Source organism: Morus notabilis, unplaced genomic scaffold (assembly GCF_000414095.1).
Source record: "Morus notabilis unplaced genomic scaffold, ASM41409v2 Scaffold2144, whole genome shotgun sequence".
NCBI classification, from domain to species: domain Eukaryota; kingdom Viridiplantae; phylum Streptophyta; class Magnoliopsida; order Rosales; family Moraceae; genus Morus; species Morus notabilis.
The window spans coordinates 1-16,734 of record NW_010366772.1 but is presented as its reverse complement, the minus strand read 5'-3'; the positions used below and the strand labels follow the sequence as shown (position 1 = coordinate 16,734).

General features: G+C 39.0%; 1 long non-coding RNA gene across 1 annotated transcript; it reads right to left on the bottom strand.

Moving 5' to 3' along the window:
- Positions 1–4,569: 4,569 nt before the first annotated feature.
- Positions 4,570–6,298, bottom strand: LOC21390071. Its single transcript, XR_002903339.1, has 4 exons — positions 6,225–6,298; positions 5,616–5,724; positions 4,821–4,997; positions 4,570–4,716 (listed from the first exon to the last, which is right to left on the bottom strand). It is a non-coding gene; the product is annotated as an uncharacterized LOC21390071 (long non-coding RNA).
- Positions 6,299–16,734: the final 10,436 nt, after the last annotated feature.

The window sequence follows — 16,734 nt, the reverse complement described above, 5'->3', positions numbered from 1 at the left end:
TAATTATCATTTTATTAGGTTGTCTAGATAAAGTTAAGTTATGATAATTGCGGTACTTAACGGCAATTCTAAACTCAATCCCTGTGGAGACGATACTCACTCACCCTATACTCAAAACTTGACACCGTACGCTTGCGGAATTTATTATACAAAAATATTAAGCATCAGAGGTATAAAGAGAAAATTAACCAGTGAAAAGTCGGCTGTGTTATGGCACAAGAGATTATGTCATATCTCCAGACGGAGAATAGAGAGACTTGTGTGAGATGAAATTCTAGACCCTTTTTTTTACATATTTTGATGTTTGTGTTAACTGTATAAAGGGAAAACAAACCAATAAAAGGATATTTGAAGCTAATAGGACTTTAGACGTCTTAGAACTTATACATACGGACGTTTGTGGTCCATTCCCTACAGTTGCTTGGAATGGTCAACAATATTTTATAACGTTCATAGACGATTTTTCTAGACATTGCTACATATATCTCATTTATGAAAAGTCACAGTCACTGGATGTGTTCAAAAATTATAAGGCTGAAGTTGAGAACCAACTTAGTAAATGAATCAAAAGCGTCATATCTGACCATGGTGGTGAGTACTATGGTAGATATGACGATTCAGGTGAACAACGTCCAAAACCGTTTGCTAAGTTCCTAGAGGAATGTGGTATCGTCCCACAGTACACTATGCCAGGTTCGCCCACTATGAATGGTGTTGTTGAAAGACGAAACATAACACTTAAGGATATGGTGAGGAGTATGATTTATCATTCTACCTTACCAGAATCACTATGGAGAGAGCGCTTAAGACTGCAGCATATATCCTTAACAGGGTTCTAACTAAAGCGACTGCCAAAACCCCTTATGAACTTTGGACGGGCAAGAAGTCTAGTTTAAAGCACTTGCTTGTTTAGGGATGTCCAACTGAGGTACGGCCTTCTAGGCCTAATGGAAAGAAACCTGACTCAAGGATGGTGAGTTGTTATTTTATTGGATACTCTGAAAGATCCATAGGGTATAAGTTTTATGATCCCACAACTAAGTCGATTTTCGAGTTGGAAAATGTCCGGTTCTTTAAGGATGTCGAGTTTGCGGGGGGAGATACAGTTAGGGACTTTGTCTTCGAAGAGAATATGTTGATATTCCCACAGGTGCTATTGGCATTGATCAGGTCTCATTCCTGACCTTGTTCAAGGCACAACATATCAAGACAATGTCAGATAACCTCTCATACAAAAAATTGTTCTAGAAGAACAAACTCTGTCACCTCAAGAACCTGTGCCATTAAGGAGGTCCACTAGAGAAAGGAGAAGTGCGGTGCCAGATGACTACATTGTATTTCTCCAAGAACATGAGGTAGACATTAGAGTGATGGAAGATGATCCAATCAACTTCCGTCAAGCCATGGAAAACTCTAACTCTCATAAGTAGATTGATGCCATGAATGAGGAGATTAAGTCCATGAAGGACAATGACGTGTGAGATCTTATCCTATTGCCAGAAGATGCGAAACCCATTGGTTGTAAATGGATATTTAAGACCAAGAGGGATTCGAAACGCGATGTGGAGAGGTACAAGGCACGTCTTGTCGCAAAGGGCTTTGCACAGAAAGAAGGCATCGACTATAATGAGACTTTCTCTCCGGTTTCTTCGAAAGACTCTTTCAGGATTATAATGGCATTGGTGGCGCATTTCAATCTTAAGTTACATCAGATGGATGTAAAGACAGCGTTTCTCAATGGAAACATTATGAGACAATCTAGATGGTGTAACCAGAAAGCTTTGTGTTGGGAGACCCAAAGAATATGGTTTACACACTTAAGAAATCCATCTATAGGCTCAAACAAGCATCTTGACAATGGTATTTCAAATTTCATCAAGTGATCATCTCGTTCGGTTTTGAGATGAATTTGGTCAATGATTGTATATATCATAAGTTCTGTGGGAGCAAGTATATTTTTCTGGTTTTATATGTTGATGAAATTTTGCTTGCCAGCAACGATATAGACTTATTGTATGAAACCAAGAGATTTCTAGCTAAGAATTTTGAGATGAAAGATCTTGGTGATGCCTCTTTTATATTAGGCACACAGATATACCGAGATCGCTCTCGGGGTATTCTTGGATTATCACAAAATAGCTATATCGAAAAGGTTCTCAAGAGATATGGTATGCAGGATTACAAACCAGGTAATACCCCTGTGGTTAGGGGATACAAGTTTAGTCTCAATCAGTGCGCTAAGAATGATTTTGAGGAAAAGAAAATGCAGAAGATTCCTTATGCGTCAGCAGTATGAAGTTTACTGTATGCTCAAGTTTGTACGCGTCCGGATATTGCATACGTTACTGGGATGTTGGGCAAGTATTTAAGTAATCCAAGAGTAGACCAATGGAAAGCAGCCAAATGGGTATTGCGGTACTTGCGGAGAATAAAAGACTACATGTTCACATATCAGAGGTCGGATAAGCTTGAGATCGTTGGGTATACTGACTCTGATTTTGTTGGATGCCTAGATAGTATGAAATCTACGTCGGGCTATATCTACCTGCTAGCTGGAGGTGTTGTCTCCTATAAGAGTGCTAAACAGTCTCTTATAGCCTCTTCTACCATGGCGGCAGAGTTCATAGCATGTTATGAGGCGTTAAATCACGGAATATGACTGCGGATTTTTGTCACAGGGCTGCGCATAGTTGACGGCATTGAAAGGCCACTCAAGTTATTTTGTGATAATAAGTCAGCAGTGTTGTATTCCAACAATAACAGGAGCTCGACGAAGTCGAAGCATATAGACATCAAGTTCCTAGTTGTCAAGGAAAGAGTTCAGAGTGGACAGTTGTCTATAGAGCACATCGGTACAAACTCCATAGTTGTAGATCCGCTTACTATGGGATTGCCACCCAAAGTGTTTCATGAGCACACTGCTCGTATAAGTGTCATGTCATTAGAGAATATTCAGTTTTAGTGAGAGTTTGTAATTTTAGATGCTTTTATGATATAGACATATTTTCAGTTATTTCAGTTTATGGATATTTTGAGGTTATTTTCTGCATAAATAAAGTTTTGGTTTATTCACACTCAGATTTTAGTATGGTTTGATCTCACTAAGGTTTAAGGTAGACCAGTTAGAAATCACAACTATGCCACATGCCACGGGAAGAAATGAACAAAACGACAACTTTTTTTTCTTTTCTTTTCTTTTTTTTTTTTTTTTTTTCCTTTTGTAGCATTGTATATGACACTTTTAGAGAATCAAATGAATTATCAACTATCTGACTGATAAGCCTCTACGTAGACAAGTCTATGTGAGGAAGGGTCGGGTAAGCGATTTGTTACAGATACATTTCGATAATGACAGCAAAGTTGAGCTCATACGGTTATTTTTACAAAACATAATTATAAGGTTACACATATAGTCCAAGTGGGAGATTGTTGGATCATTAATCCAGCGTTGGTCTTATATGTGAATAATTATGTGTTACGGGCTGTCATATAAGGTTAAGCCCAATTTAAAGTGATCTACTAAGATTTGAGTATTTTAGACTCTAATGTATCTAATAGGGTGTGGGCTTTTAATGTGTAGAGATTTAAAGGTAATTTCTATTTTTATGATGGACTAAAATAGAAATATCAAAAAATAATAGGAAAGTTATCTATATATAGCGGTTATGGTCCTCAGATCGCACGTTATATTCTATTCCTTTTGACATCCGATCATCAGAAAGAGTACAGAGAGAAAGTTAAAGGGTTCTCTAGGAAAACTTGTTGATCTGGAAGACAAACTGCACGACTCTAGAGAAAAATCAGTTAATATGAATTCAAGTACGCTTTCGCCTATAAATTTATTAATTCTTAATGATCTGACATGAATATTTTTTACTTTTAAGTGATGATTTTGACCAAATCATTAATCTCTAATAGAAGTACACACAAATAACTCAAGCAAAACCAATAACGAAGGACAATGAATTTTTCAGTAGCAAAGGACTGATCACACATTTAATAAGAACACAGCATATTAAAACATCATAAAAGAAAGTACCTTCGCGTAATCTTCCAGGCTTCATTCCAGCTCAAACCCTTCACATCAATCAATATCCTTATCAGCTGTGGTATGCAGAGCGTTGGGTGAGTATCATTCATATGCACTGCCACCTTTTTGGGAAACTTCTCCCACAACACAGGCTCTCCTGATCTCTTTTCAAATCGTGCAATAATGTCTTGTAAAGAAGCAGAGCATAGTGTATATTGCTGCTTTAATCGCAACATTTTCCCTTCCACTGATTCGTCCCCAGGGTACAATACGTAGCACATCTAATCAGCACAAGACATTGGTGTTGCCATCATTTAGTTTATGTACAACATACAGTAGTCTAACGAGTTAAGTTTGTTGATTGTCCTAATGCATTGACAACAAATTCAACATGGAAGCAAAATTCTGAATGATAAATAACCTTTTCAGCAGTCTTTATAGCTGCATATGCTTTGGGATGATCTCCGGCATTGAAAGCGCCTAAATCAAAATTTTCGTATGCAACTTTTGTGGACCACAGTCGAAGGTTTATGGTGGTTTTTGTTTTGTATCCGGGTATTGGAACATCATAGGCAACAGCGATCATATCTTCTCCTCCCACCCATTGTTTATTTCCATCTGGCCCTAAAATGACTTCACCAAGGATAGCTGATATCATTCCTTACAATCTCCCACGGATTGCCCATCTGATAATTTGATCAATAAATACATAAACATAAGATATCACATAATTTATGGCATTTGAATATGCTTACATAATACGTAATGCACAAAAATGATGAGATCATACCTCAAGCCAATTTTCAGCAACTTCCTCCTGGCCATCTTTAGTAATGAGTTGTTTAAACAAGCCATACTTGTATCGTAGTCCATATCCCCATGCAGGGTAATTGAGCGGTGCCAAGGAGTCCAGAAAGCAAGAAGCAAGCCGTCCTAGTCCCCCATTCCCAAGCGCAGCGTCTAGTTCCTGTTAATCACGAAATGTGCCAATTCAAATCTACTTAAATTTATGGTTTAGAAACTTCAGCTCTTAATTTTGACACAACTATGCCACATGCCACGGGAAGAAATGGACAAAACGACAACTTTTTTTTCTTTTCTTTTCTTTTTTTTTTTTTTTTTTTTTTTTTTTATTCATTGTATATGACACTTTTAGAGAATCAAATGAATTATCAACTATCTGACTGATAAGCCTCTACTTAGACAAGTCTATGTGAGGAAGGGTTGGGTAAGTGATTAGAGGATTGTTAGTGTATAGGTTCATAAGTGTATAGGCTTATGTGGCTGTTTTGTGGGGGAGTATGTGCTTACGTGTGTATTAGTATGTACTTACATGGTTACTGTGGGTGGGAGCACAGGGGATTGTGATTAGTGTTGTTTAGGGGCAGGAATAAATAGAGGGACTCGAGGAAGGGGAGAGCAGGAAATCATTGAGTCAATTTGGGAAAGTCTTGGCATTCCGCTAAGCAGGAAGAGGGTCTCTGGTTCAAAGAACCAAATCTGTAATTCTTGTGGTTAATTCAATAAAGATTCATTCTTTCTTCTTCTTGATTCAATTCTTGTGGAATAGTGGCTAGAGACTTACCATTGACCTGCCGAGCTACATCTTCTAGATTGTAGCCCAACTATTTCAAAGCCTCCGCATAAGCTCCTGAGAGCTCCAAATTACCAACCGCATTCAGCAATGCTCTACCCTGCAAGATAGTGGAAAAATAATACATACATAGCTTTATAGGTTTTTTAGCTTTTTTCTCCTTAACCTTTTTTTTTTTTTTTACCGAGTTGGCAAGTTACTCTCTAAATTTTTAATTTTGACAAATTATTCCTCAATTGAGTAAAATGTTGCAGAGTGTACCCATATTGATGGATGATGGTAATATTTAGAAGGAAAGACCTTTATATGCATAATATGACATGCTCCAAGTGTCAATCGATATTTCAGTCTTTTCTTTCAAACAAAGTCATATAACACGTACAGGGACGTTTTAATAAAATTTTAACAAGCGTCATATATTTGGTAACATTTCTCACTCTGTTACACTCATAAAATCCATAGGGTAATTAGCCAAAATTATTACTCTAGAAGATAATTTACCAACCATGAAAAGTTCATGGTACAAATTTGTCAAATCCTAACTTTATGAACCTATATACAAACCAAGACTCACAAAAAAAAAAAAAAAAGAGTATGAACCTGCAAATACTCCATTGAAATGTAATACGCCTGCTTGACATTGATCTTCTGATAGTAGTCAAACGTAGCATTCCAATTGATAATAAGCATATCGCGAACGCTTTCCGCGGTTGCATAGTACGCCTTTGGGAGCTCAAATTTCTCAGCGTGGTACTTTATGCTGGAAGCGATGGACGACGAGTCCGGCACAAAGTTTGCCAAAGTACCTGCATTTCTTCATCAGCTAATTGATTATCGCTTCGAATCGGCCATTACTATAAAATTCAACAGAATACTTATATTTGAAGAGACAAACAAACAAACAACCTTCTTGAGAGATAGGATCTTCGATTTCCTGCTTTTTGTCGCTGGCGACGTTCTTCACGCATAAATTCCTTCTTCTTCTCGGTCTTCGCGAAGTCCAAACAGAATTGACGAAGAAGAGCCTCCAATTTGAATTCCTCCGATTGAGATGTCGGAAGCCGGAGACGAAGCCGGACTTGGACGGCGTGGTCGTCGCTGAGAACGAGATCGTTGCCGCCATTGTTTCTCTCTCTAGTTCTCCCTCCCTCTCTCTCTCTATCTCTGAGTTTGCGAGAGAAGCGGAGGGCTCAGAGAGAAATGAGTGAGAGAGAGTGGAGAAGTGTTTTATCTTATGCACTGTACCCTTTGGTTAGGTTCGTTTTTCAGTTATTCGCGTCATGTTAAAAACGAGGGAAAATACAAAAGTCATTGTGGACTTGTCGTTTTCCTATTTCTTTGTCGTATTGGGCGGTGGGTCACCAGTTCATTTCTTTGTCGTTTTAAATTTGCTCTGTTTGAAGCCAGAGAACAATTTTTTTTTCCCCCTGCTGCTGCTAGAGAACAATCCTAATATGATTCCTTTCATTTTGGAACCAGATGTCAAGTTGCCCATTCATTGACAGATATTTTTGAAGGAAAAGTAATTTTTCTGATCGAAATTCGAAAGTCTCCTTTTCTTACTTGGAACTAATGAAAATGCTACTAAACTCGTGAGGTAACCGTGTCAAACTTCTTTTTTCCTTTTTAGCTATATTTGCAAATTTGCGGTGAACCTTTACGAAACTTGTGTGTGTGTGTGGTGTGTGTGTGTGTTGGGAGTAGGAAAAAGTACCTTTTGGAGTTGCAATAGGCAATTAATAATTTAACTTCGTAGATGACCATGAGAAAGATTGCCATGGGTGCGTCAATTTAAGCAAGGATTGTTTTTAAACCTTTCTATTTTTGCTGGAATAACAGTATTACTCGAACAAAATATGTACTCTTTTCCTGTTTTGCATCGAAACCATTCATTAGGTGATTTAATCAAAAGAAAGGGAAAAAAAAAAAAAAAAGTGAAAAACGTATACGACTTTTAGGGTCACTTTACCTAAGTGATAACAAATAATGACAGATGACAAAATGTCCCCAACTACAGCCGTCAAAATGGATCTGGCCCAAGGGATCATCTAGTCCTACTCTCTTGGGCCTAGTGCCCAGCCCAACCCATATAAAGACTCGGGCTCACAACCGGGCTGGCCTAGGTGTTCATGCTAGCTCAAATATTTTTGGGTAGAGAAAAGCAGGTACCCAATCCATTTCTAACCCTCAAATTTTAACTCATTGATTTCTATCCTTTTACAATTAAGATAATAAAAATAGTTAAATTAGACATTATTTAAATTCCAAAATTACCCTCAATGGTCCATTAATAAATTATAAGATATGTCGACAGTCTCCTATTGCTGACCGGTCATGACTTGACAAGTTATGATCCATAACCTGACAAAATATACCGGCCACCGGCGGGTCTCCGACCATAACTTGATAGGTTATGATCCATAACCATAACCTGAGAGATTACATCGGTCACCAGCGAGTCTCCAATCATAAGTTGACAGGTCATGCTCAATAACCTGACAGGTTATGATTCATAACCAGATAGGTTATGATCCATAAGATAACATATTACACCGACCACCGACGGGTTTCTAGCCGGCCACCGGCCATAACCTGACAGGTTATGATCCATAACTTAACATATTACACTGACCACCAACGGGTCTCCGGCCATAACCTGACAAGTTATGATTCATTACCTGACAGATAACACCAACCACCAGCGGGTCTCCAGCCATAACCTGACAAGTTATGATCCATAACCTGACAGATTACACCAACCACCGGCAGGTTTCCAGCCGGCCGCCGACCTTAACATGATAGGTTATGATCCATAACCTAACAAATTACACCGACCACTAGCGGGTCTCCCGTCATAACCTAACAGGTTATGATCCATAACCTGAACCATAACCTGACATGTTATGATCCATAACCTGACAGATAACACCGACCACCAGCGAGTCTCCACCCATAACCTGACAGGTTATAATCCATAACCTGACAGATTACACCGACCACCGACGGGTTTCCGACCGGCCACCGGCCATAACCTGACAGATTATGATCTATAACCTAACAGATTACACCGACCACCAACGGGTCTCTAGCTATAACCTAATAGGTTATGATTCATAACCTGATAGATTACACCGGACACCAGGTCTCCAAAATTGAATCAAGAACTTGCACTCTCCAAAATTGAACATATAATTGAATTTAGATCACAACCTTACACACAGACAAAACTGGTTAAAACATGAAACTAGAAAAAAAAAAATCCATTAAGTAAATGAAATTGAAATGTAAGCTGAAATACATGTAAGTGGCACAAAAAATAGACTAAGAATTGCCCATATCATAGAAACATGTAAACTAAACACAAAATTAACCACTACTTACAACATGACCATAGCTGAAAAGGATCGTGACAACAAGAAAATAAGGCAAACAAGCAAATATCACTTGACACGCTATCTTTTCCTCTTCCATTTTCTCAGCAACCAAACAAGCAATGAAAGCGTAAAATTAAACACAAATTTTGACAAATCATTTCTCTCGCTCAATTAAAGTGCCCACCAGGTATATATACATGTAATAAAACCAAGTTCTACGCAGAGAATAAATAAAATGGAAAAAAAAAAATCATTACCTAGACTGGGAGAGAGACGGTGACGGTGGCGCGGGGAACGGAAAAAAGATTTTTCGATTCACCGTCGGACAAAGTAGCAACCGTGACGGCGGCTCGGGGAACGGAATCAGAGGGACTGCACAGGCAACTGGACCTCCGGTGAGGATTGCGAGAAAGACTGGGAGAGAGAGAGCAGGAAAAAAATAGATTTTCTTTCCTTCATCACTCAAAATCAATTTCTCCGAAAGAAAAATAGATTTTCGAGCAAAAAAATATAAAAGAAATAAAAATCGAAAGAGATAGTTGAAATGAGAAGACACAAACCTTCAGTTTTAAAAAAAAAAAATCTCACTGCTCAAACCAGATATGGCGGATCTAGATGTCGTCACCGGAGCAGATAGAAAAGAGGCGCTTCCACGGCGGATCTGGTGGCTTGTTGGAGGATGCTCGTGGCAGACGAAGCTTCTACGTCGAGAGAAGAAAGGATGGCGAGATGGAGGTTGTCGGTGCGGATCTAATCAGATCCGCCGACGGAGACGGAGAAAAGGAGGACGACAACGGACCGAGAGAGTGTGGAATAGAGAGAGAGAGGGAGGGGATAAATCGGAGAAAGAAGGGCGGAGAAAGAGAGAGCGACGAGATGAGAGAGAAGGGGGCGAATAGAGAGAGACAAGGATTTTAGACACAGAATGCGAGAGTGAAAATGAAGATACGCTGGAGACAATAACCCCAATAAAATCAGGGATAAAATGATCATTTAAAAATGTTAAAAACAGTTTTTATTTTTTAAAACTCAAATGGATGGGGTAGACTTTATTAGACGGGTAGAAATTATAATCTAGGTGATTTAAAGGTAAATTACACAATTTTTTTTAAATAATCTTGATAAATACTCATTAAAAATGTATAAATTAATATTTTCTCTTTTGATTCATAATTATTTTAGTCAAATAACTACACTAATAAAATAATATTTATCAAGAGTAAGGAGTAAAAGTTTAAATTCATGCACTATTAAAGATAAATTTTCTATTTTTTCTAACTTTAAAAAAATGAGACAAAATATATGAGTTTAAATTTTTATCTCTTACTCTTAATTAATATTATTTTAAGTAATATAATCTTTAATTAAAAAAATATTAATTAAAAATAAATAATAAAAATTCAGATTCACATCCTCTAAGTGGAAGTTCAGCAATTTAATTAAAAAATATATATTTTTGTGTAGAACATAGGTTGACATTACTCTAATGAAACATGATGAGATAAATAAAGCACAAAATTATTCATGGCTCGTTTAATTCGTTAATTTAAGTTAAAATGTATTTTTATATAAAAATTTTTTACTGTAATAAAAATATTAGATGTGACTATTTTTAAAAAAATTTTATTATAATAAAACTCGGTGAAAAGAACAGAGGCTCAAATTCAAACATGCAATTGACTGGTCACGTGCGCGTAGGCATTGTAGCTGAGGTGGACCAAACATGTTAGAGTTGCCCAGATCTTGGGCAGATCCAGCCAGCTCGAGATCTTTATTATTCTTTACCATTAATTTCATTGTACGTGAAGGCTTTGGTTATTATTGTCTTCTTGACTTTCATAACCATTGGAGGTTTTTTAGGAGCTTACATTCAAAGTCACTTTTCTATTCTAGATCATGTTTTGTCATATGATTCAGTGGCGGACGAAGTCACAATACTATTCTAGATCATGTTTTGGTTTTGATTCAGCGGCGGACGAGTTTTTGTTGTTGCTTGTATTTGAGGTCTTTTTTAACGTCAGTAATCCAGTGGGTGACTCCAGACATCCAATGAGTGACTATGCCTATCAAAAATTGATAGGGCTAAGCGGAGCGAAAAAGGTTTTCCATGAGATGGGAAATGAAAACTATTAGCCCCACAGGAGGTTTGTGAATAAGTGATTGTCTGATAATGAGCAAGGAATATCCGTCTTTCTGCTAAACAGGATGTATTGAACTCATAATTCATATGATACTTTTTATGAATGTCAACTAAGTATCGTAAGTCAATTGCTCCCGGTTGTTCAATCATTTGATAACCAGAGTCATTCTTTTATAAATGATCACTCTGAGTCAGACTCAATAGAATTTGATCAATCCTTTTTTCTGTCGTTAAGGTGGAGAACTGAACCAAGAATTCTCTTTCTTTATCATCAACCGAATCACTGTTCGAGACCCAGGATTCTATTTTATCATCAATCCAATCACCGTTCACCTTTTTTCTTTTTCTTATCAATGAATAGGTCTCTTTACTTATATGACTTAGATGTCTCGTATTTCTGGAAAAAGCGATTCGATTGATGGGATTTGGTATGATACTTATGAAATCGATGATATCGATGAGATTGATATTCAAATATTTCTTCTTAGAACGTATTGATTTGACCCCATAAGTGGGACCGCCACCCCATAGCATGTTGCCGCCAGAAGCAGAACCCCGTATTTCTTCTAGAGAATCTCCTAATTGTTCTCGAGCAACTAGAAAGAGATTCTTTAACCAGAAAGAATTCAGTTCAGATGTAGGATACCTATCCAGAAGTTTTCGCAACTCAATCATGTATGATGGAATCATCAAAGATTTGACCCTTTCGAACTCTGTCTGTAACTCACTATAGGTTCGAGAAACAAAAAGAAGATGTGTACGAACGAGATATCCAGCAACAAGAAGAAGGAAAAGGAAGAACTCCAGGCTGCCTTGCTCACTAAAAGAGAGAACGTGAAGGGCGAAGTCCTTACGTTATTAAGGAGATTTAGCAAGATTGAGCCTAAGTTCACTTTTGTGAATCAAGTCAACGAGGACCTACAAATTGATCGGTCCGTACGTTCTTCTTTAGGAGATTTTTGAGTCTCGAAGAATCTGCGGTAATAGTTCACGAGCCCTAAAGCGCTGCAATCAAACTAAAGCGCACAGCACAACGAGCCCTAAAAACGATCTTAGCTTGGTGGGAAGCTGTGGCTCGGGAACAGCTTCTTACTAGTAGGGGCTAATCAAAGTCAAGAGAGTCCCATCTCTGAAATAGAGCTTAGTCTCTCCATAGTAGTCTACTAGTAGAAGGCGTAGGTTATGACTTGATCCAATAGAGTCAGAACACCTTTATATCTAAAAGAAATGGTGCTCGATGAAACGATCCAGATTCCACACTATGCTGTGGGCTGGGGAGAGAGCTGCTCTGCGAAGCTGGGCGTTCAGTGTTCTTATGGAGGAACCATACTAGAAAGAGAATAGAAAGGGCAAAAAAACAAAAAGAGCGAGGGAGTGATGGGCAACCTTAGTCTATATGTTGCTCGTGAGCCGCCAAGTACCAGTCTCGCAACAGTCCTGGCGCAAAAGGATCGGTCCTTCACTTGCTGATCGTTCGCGAGTCGAACTCGCTCTCTTGCCACGCCTTTCACTCACTCGCTTGAGTCGGACTCAATCGTTTGGAGGATCATTCGTTCTTCACTCTCTTTATATTACCCGCAGGGAGCGCAGCAACCAAGGTGCATATTATCCTATAGAAACAAGCGAAGCGTAGCGATTCGTACTACCGGAAAAGTTTCGCTAACCGGCAGGCAATAGAGTCCGCCGATAGGCGCAAGCAAGCGTAGCGAATCACATAGATAAGCCCCTACCTGCCAGCGCGCGGATAGATAGGGCGGGCGAAGCGCGAAGGGGATGGATGTCTGAGCGGTTGAAAGAGTCGGTCTTGAAAACCGAAGTATTGATAGAAATACCGGGGGTTCGAATCCCTCTCCATCCGCGAAGTCATAAGTTCTCTCTTGCGTTATCTATAGATAAGAACGAATCGGATCCACTCGACTGAATAGATGGAATGGGTAGCTTGTGTTATGATGTAGACGGAGGTTCTTGTGTTATGATTTAGTTAGGACTTTGTCTCCCTTTCGTTATCTTCCGCTCCCCTTGTATAGGTTGGGGAAGGGCCGGGTGGATTACCTTTGGGAGCTAAGTCGAAGATCTCGGTGGTCTTGTGAGTGGTTGATAAACTACGATTGCAGTTTTATTTAGGAAGTCCCATAGCTGTGAGGCTTAACAGACAAAGAAAACGGTGGATACTTCCACTAGTTGGGTAGAAGGTGACGACCCTAATGAATCGACTATGAAGGCGGCTGTTAGCTACATCAGCGCTCAAATTCCTTCATCGTTATTGCCCTGGCTTCGATGATCAACCCCTGGCACATTTAGGTTTTGATCTTCGGCCATCCTGGTCCTCAGGACCCAACACAATATTATTCTCATATATTTCCCTTTAAAAGATGCAAAAGGTGTTGATACGTCCTATCCACATAGAAAGCTTACCCTCTTCCACGCATTACCGGTGGATGCTAGAACCGCTATCACTTTGGCTGCAGGAGGGGAATGGTTAAGTGAAACTCTCGACGTCTTGTTTGGTAAACGGGATGTTTACCCCAGCGCCGTAGTCTTGCCTAACCGTTCGGTCGGAGATGCCTTTGTATGGTATAGCAAGCTGTTTAGCTACTTGTATCGATTTGCCACAGTGTGGTTAGATACAATGCGCTGGCAGCCTCAGCTTGGCAGGATGGGAATGAAGGTCGAGGGAGCAGGGAAGAAAGGGTTATTCCCTATTGGCTCACCCTTGTATCAGGCCTTGGTACGGCCTATACATGATTGGGCCATGACGGTTTTGGCAAGGTTCAAAATGGAAGGTACCTATAACCAGACCCAACCGTTGCAGTACCTGAGAGGAAATAAAAAAAGATTCTCTTTTGATCTCAAGGCTGCTACCGATTCCTTGCCTGTTATCCTGACGTCCTGTATGATTGCAGGGTTGTTCGGAAATCCCTTTGCAACTTCCTGGACGTTCATACTTTGTTCTGTAGTCTTTCAATTACCATATAGTTTATAAAGGCTATAGGTCATCGGTTGTGACGTTCACGAACGGTCAACCCCTCGGATTTTTGAGTTCTTGGCCTCTATTCACACTTACACATCATATGCTTGTGTGGATAGCTGCTGTATGGCACGACGAAGCTTTGCGACTATGCCATTCTTGGCGACGGTGATCGCCGACGAGAAGGTGGCGGCCGCTTACCATAATAAAGAGTTTCAGTGTACTATAACTATATCTAAAGAAAAGTCTCTCATTTAAAACATTTTTTTTTTAAGTCTTTGGAGTTTGCCAAAAGATTTTGGAGCGACGAAGTGACTAGGGATTTCTCTCCAGTGTCTGCTAAGATGCTCCGGTCTTTGGTTGGTTGCCCGAAGGGCTATCTGATCCGATCACCTGCGTAAGCCGTAGCGCGCTAGCGCGCGTACTCTTCCTCTATCTATGAGCGAGACTCTATCCAGATCTATGGATCTCCCCAGCATCAAAGCGAGACTCCATCAAAATCTGCCACTCGTTGGGCGACGCGACGCCTTCTTTTCTATGAGCACCCCACCACTGAATGATGAACTTTGCCAGCCACGAGCACCAGTGCCACCCTACGATGTCCAAGCTCCTTTGATGCCCCAGCTCCTTCGATGCCGCAGCTCCTGCACAAATTTTCCATAATTTTTATAAACAACAAAGAAATTATATTTAAAATCGATAGGAATAAAAACGAACCAGAGAGATACCTCACTAAGGGAAGAGAGAGAGAGGAGTGGCGGGGGGGGGGGGGGGGGGGGGGGGGGTGGCGGCGGCCGGAGAGGGGAAGAAAAGAGAGAGAAGGGAAGAGAGAGAGAGAGAAAAGGGAAGACAGAGAGAAGAGGGCTGGTGGCGACGGGCAGCGGTGGCGGCGAGGGGAAGAAGAGGCAGAGAGAGAGAGACTTAGCAGGAGAGAGATAGAAAGCGGCGGGAGAAAATGAAGAGGAAGAAGATATGGTATATTAGATCAGACTTATTTGCGACAACATTGTCGTCGCAAATAAGTTTAAATGTCGTCATAAATAATCATTAATTCCCGCGCTTGGTTTTTGGTGAAATCTTGAAAAGATTATTTGCGACGACAAAGAGAAAAGTCGTCACAAATAACATAAAATTATTTGCGACGACTTTGTCGTCACAAATAATCATTTTTCTCGCGTTTATTTTTTGGTGAAATCTTAAAAAGATTATTTGCGACGACAAAGAGAAAAAGTCATCGCAAATAACATAAAATTATTTGCAACGACTTTGTCGTCGCAAATAATCATTTTTCCCGCGTTTAGTTTTTTGGTGAAATCTAGAAAAGATTATTTGCGACGACAAAGAAAAAAAGTCGTCGCAAATAACATGAAATTATTTGCGACGATAAAGTCGTCGCAAATAAAGGGAAAATGTCGTCGCAAAAAATGGATTACCTTGGCGGCAAAAATCCGCGCCATTAAAATTTGCGCTCCAAAATTATTTGCAACGACATTTAGGTTATTAGCGACGACATGATTATTTTTTTAAACGGGGAGTAATTGCGACGACATGTCGTCGTAAATATATTATTATTTGCGACGACATTTGTCGTCGTAAAAAATGTCGTCGCAAATGGCCTTTTTTGTTGTAGTGTGTTGCATTGTGAGCGGTTGAGACTTAGGAAATTGAGAGACTTATGTTAGGATTTGAATAAAAATTTTGAAATTTTTAGCCTGACATTCTTTGACACAATCATAAATAAAATGGGCCATATTATAATAGTTCAGCAAGTTTGTTTTTTTTTTTTTTTTTGTGGGAGTTTAAATTGTCAAAATTAGAAGTTCATGGTGAAGTTGCTCAAATTTAAAAGTTCAGTGGTAAATGTACTGAATACCCCCAATTAGTTATTACTTTACTTGCATGTTTTCAATAATTTTTTTAAAACTTTAAAAAAAAACTATTTTGAGCGAGTCTATTAGTTTTCCGATAATTATTTTTAGTTTCTTTCACATTTATAAGACATCTTATTACTAAAATTGTAAGTAGCAAAAACCTAATACACTATTATTTATTTTTTTCAAACTCTCTTAAAGGAACATGTTTTAGAGAAAGTGTGATAAAGAATAAAGTTAAATAAGTTATTCAGTTATAATTGTAAACATTAAGTGCACATGTTCAATATCTATAGCAAAATTAGTGATTATTTTCCTTTATTCTTGTTTTTTAACTGAACATATTGAAAAAGGATTTGAAGATGATTAAAACTAAATATATCAAATATGTTATCAGAAAGGTTTGACTATATATATAGATGTATATTTAAGTCAATTCTTAGAACAAGAAAAAAAAACTAAAAATTAATTTTGAGAAATAAATTTCTTTTTGACTAAAACTCAAGAAAACCCACCCGTTAGAGTTCTAGAGAGAGATGCTCTGCAACAAGCTTAGAGGAAGAGTTTTTTAGGGTCGGTGGTCTAGCTATTCATCGGGCTGCTAGCTTCCAAAGTGCGTCAGAGAGATCGCAGAGGTCACCAACGTCGGGTTCGTGCCGATTAAAGTGTGGATAGTCATCGAGATAGAGTTGCTCAAGGGGAAGTAGTTTCTAGTTTTCTATCTTAGATCTGGACTGCATTCGCTGCCTGATTCCGT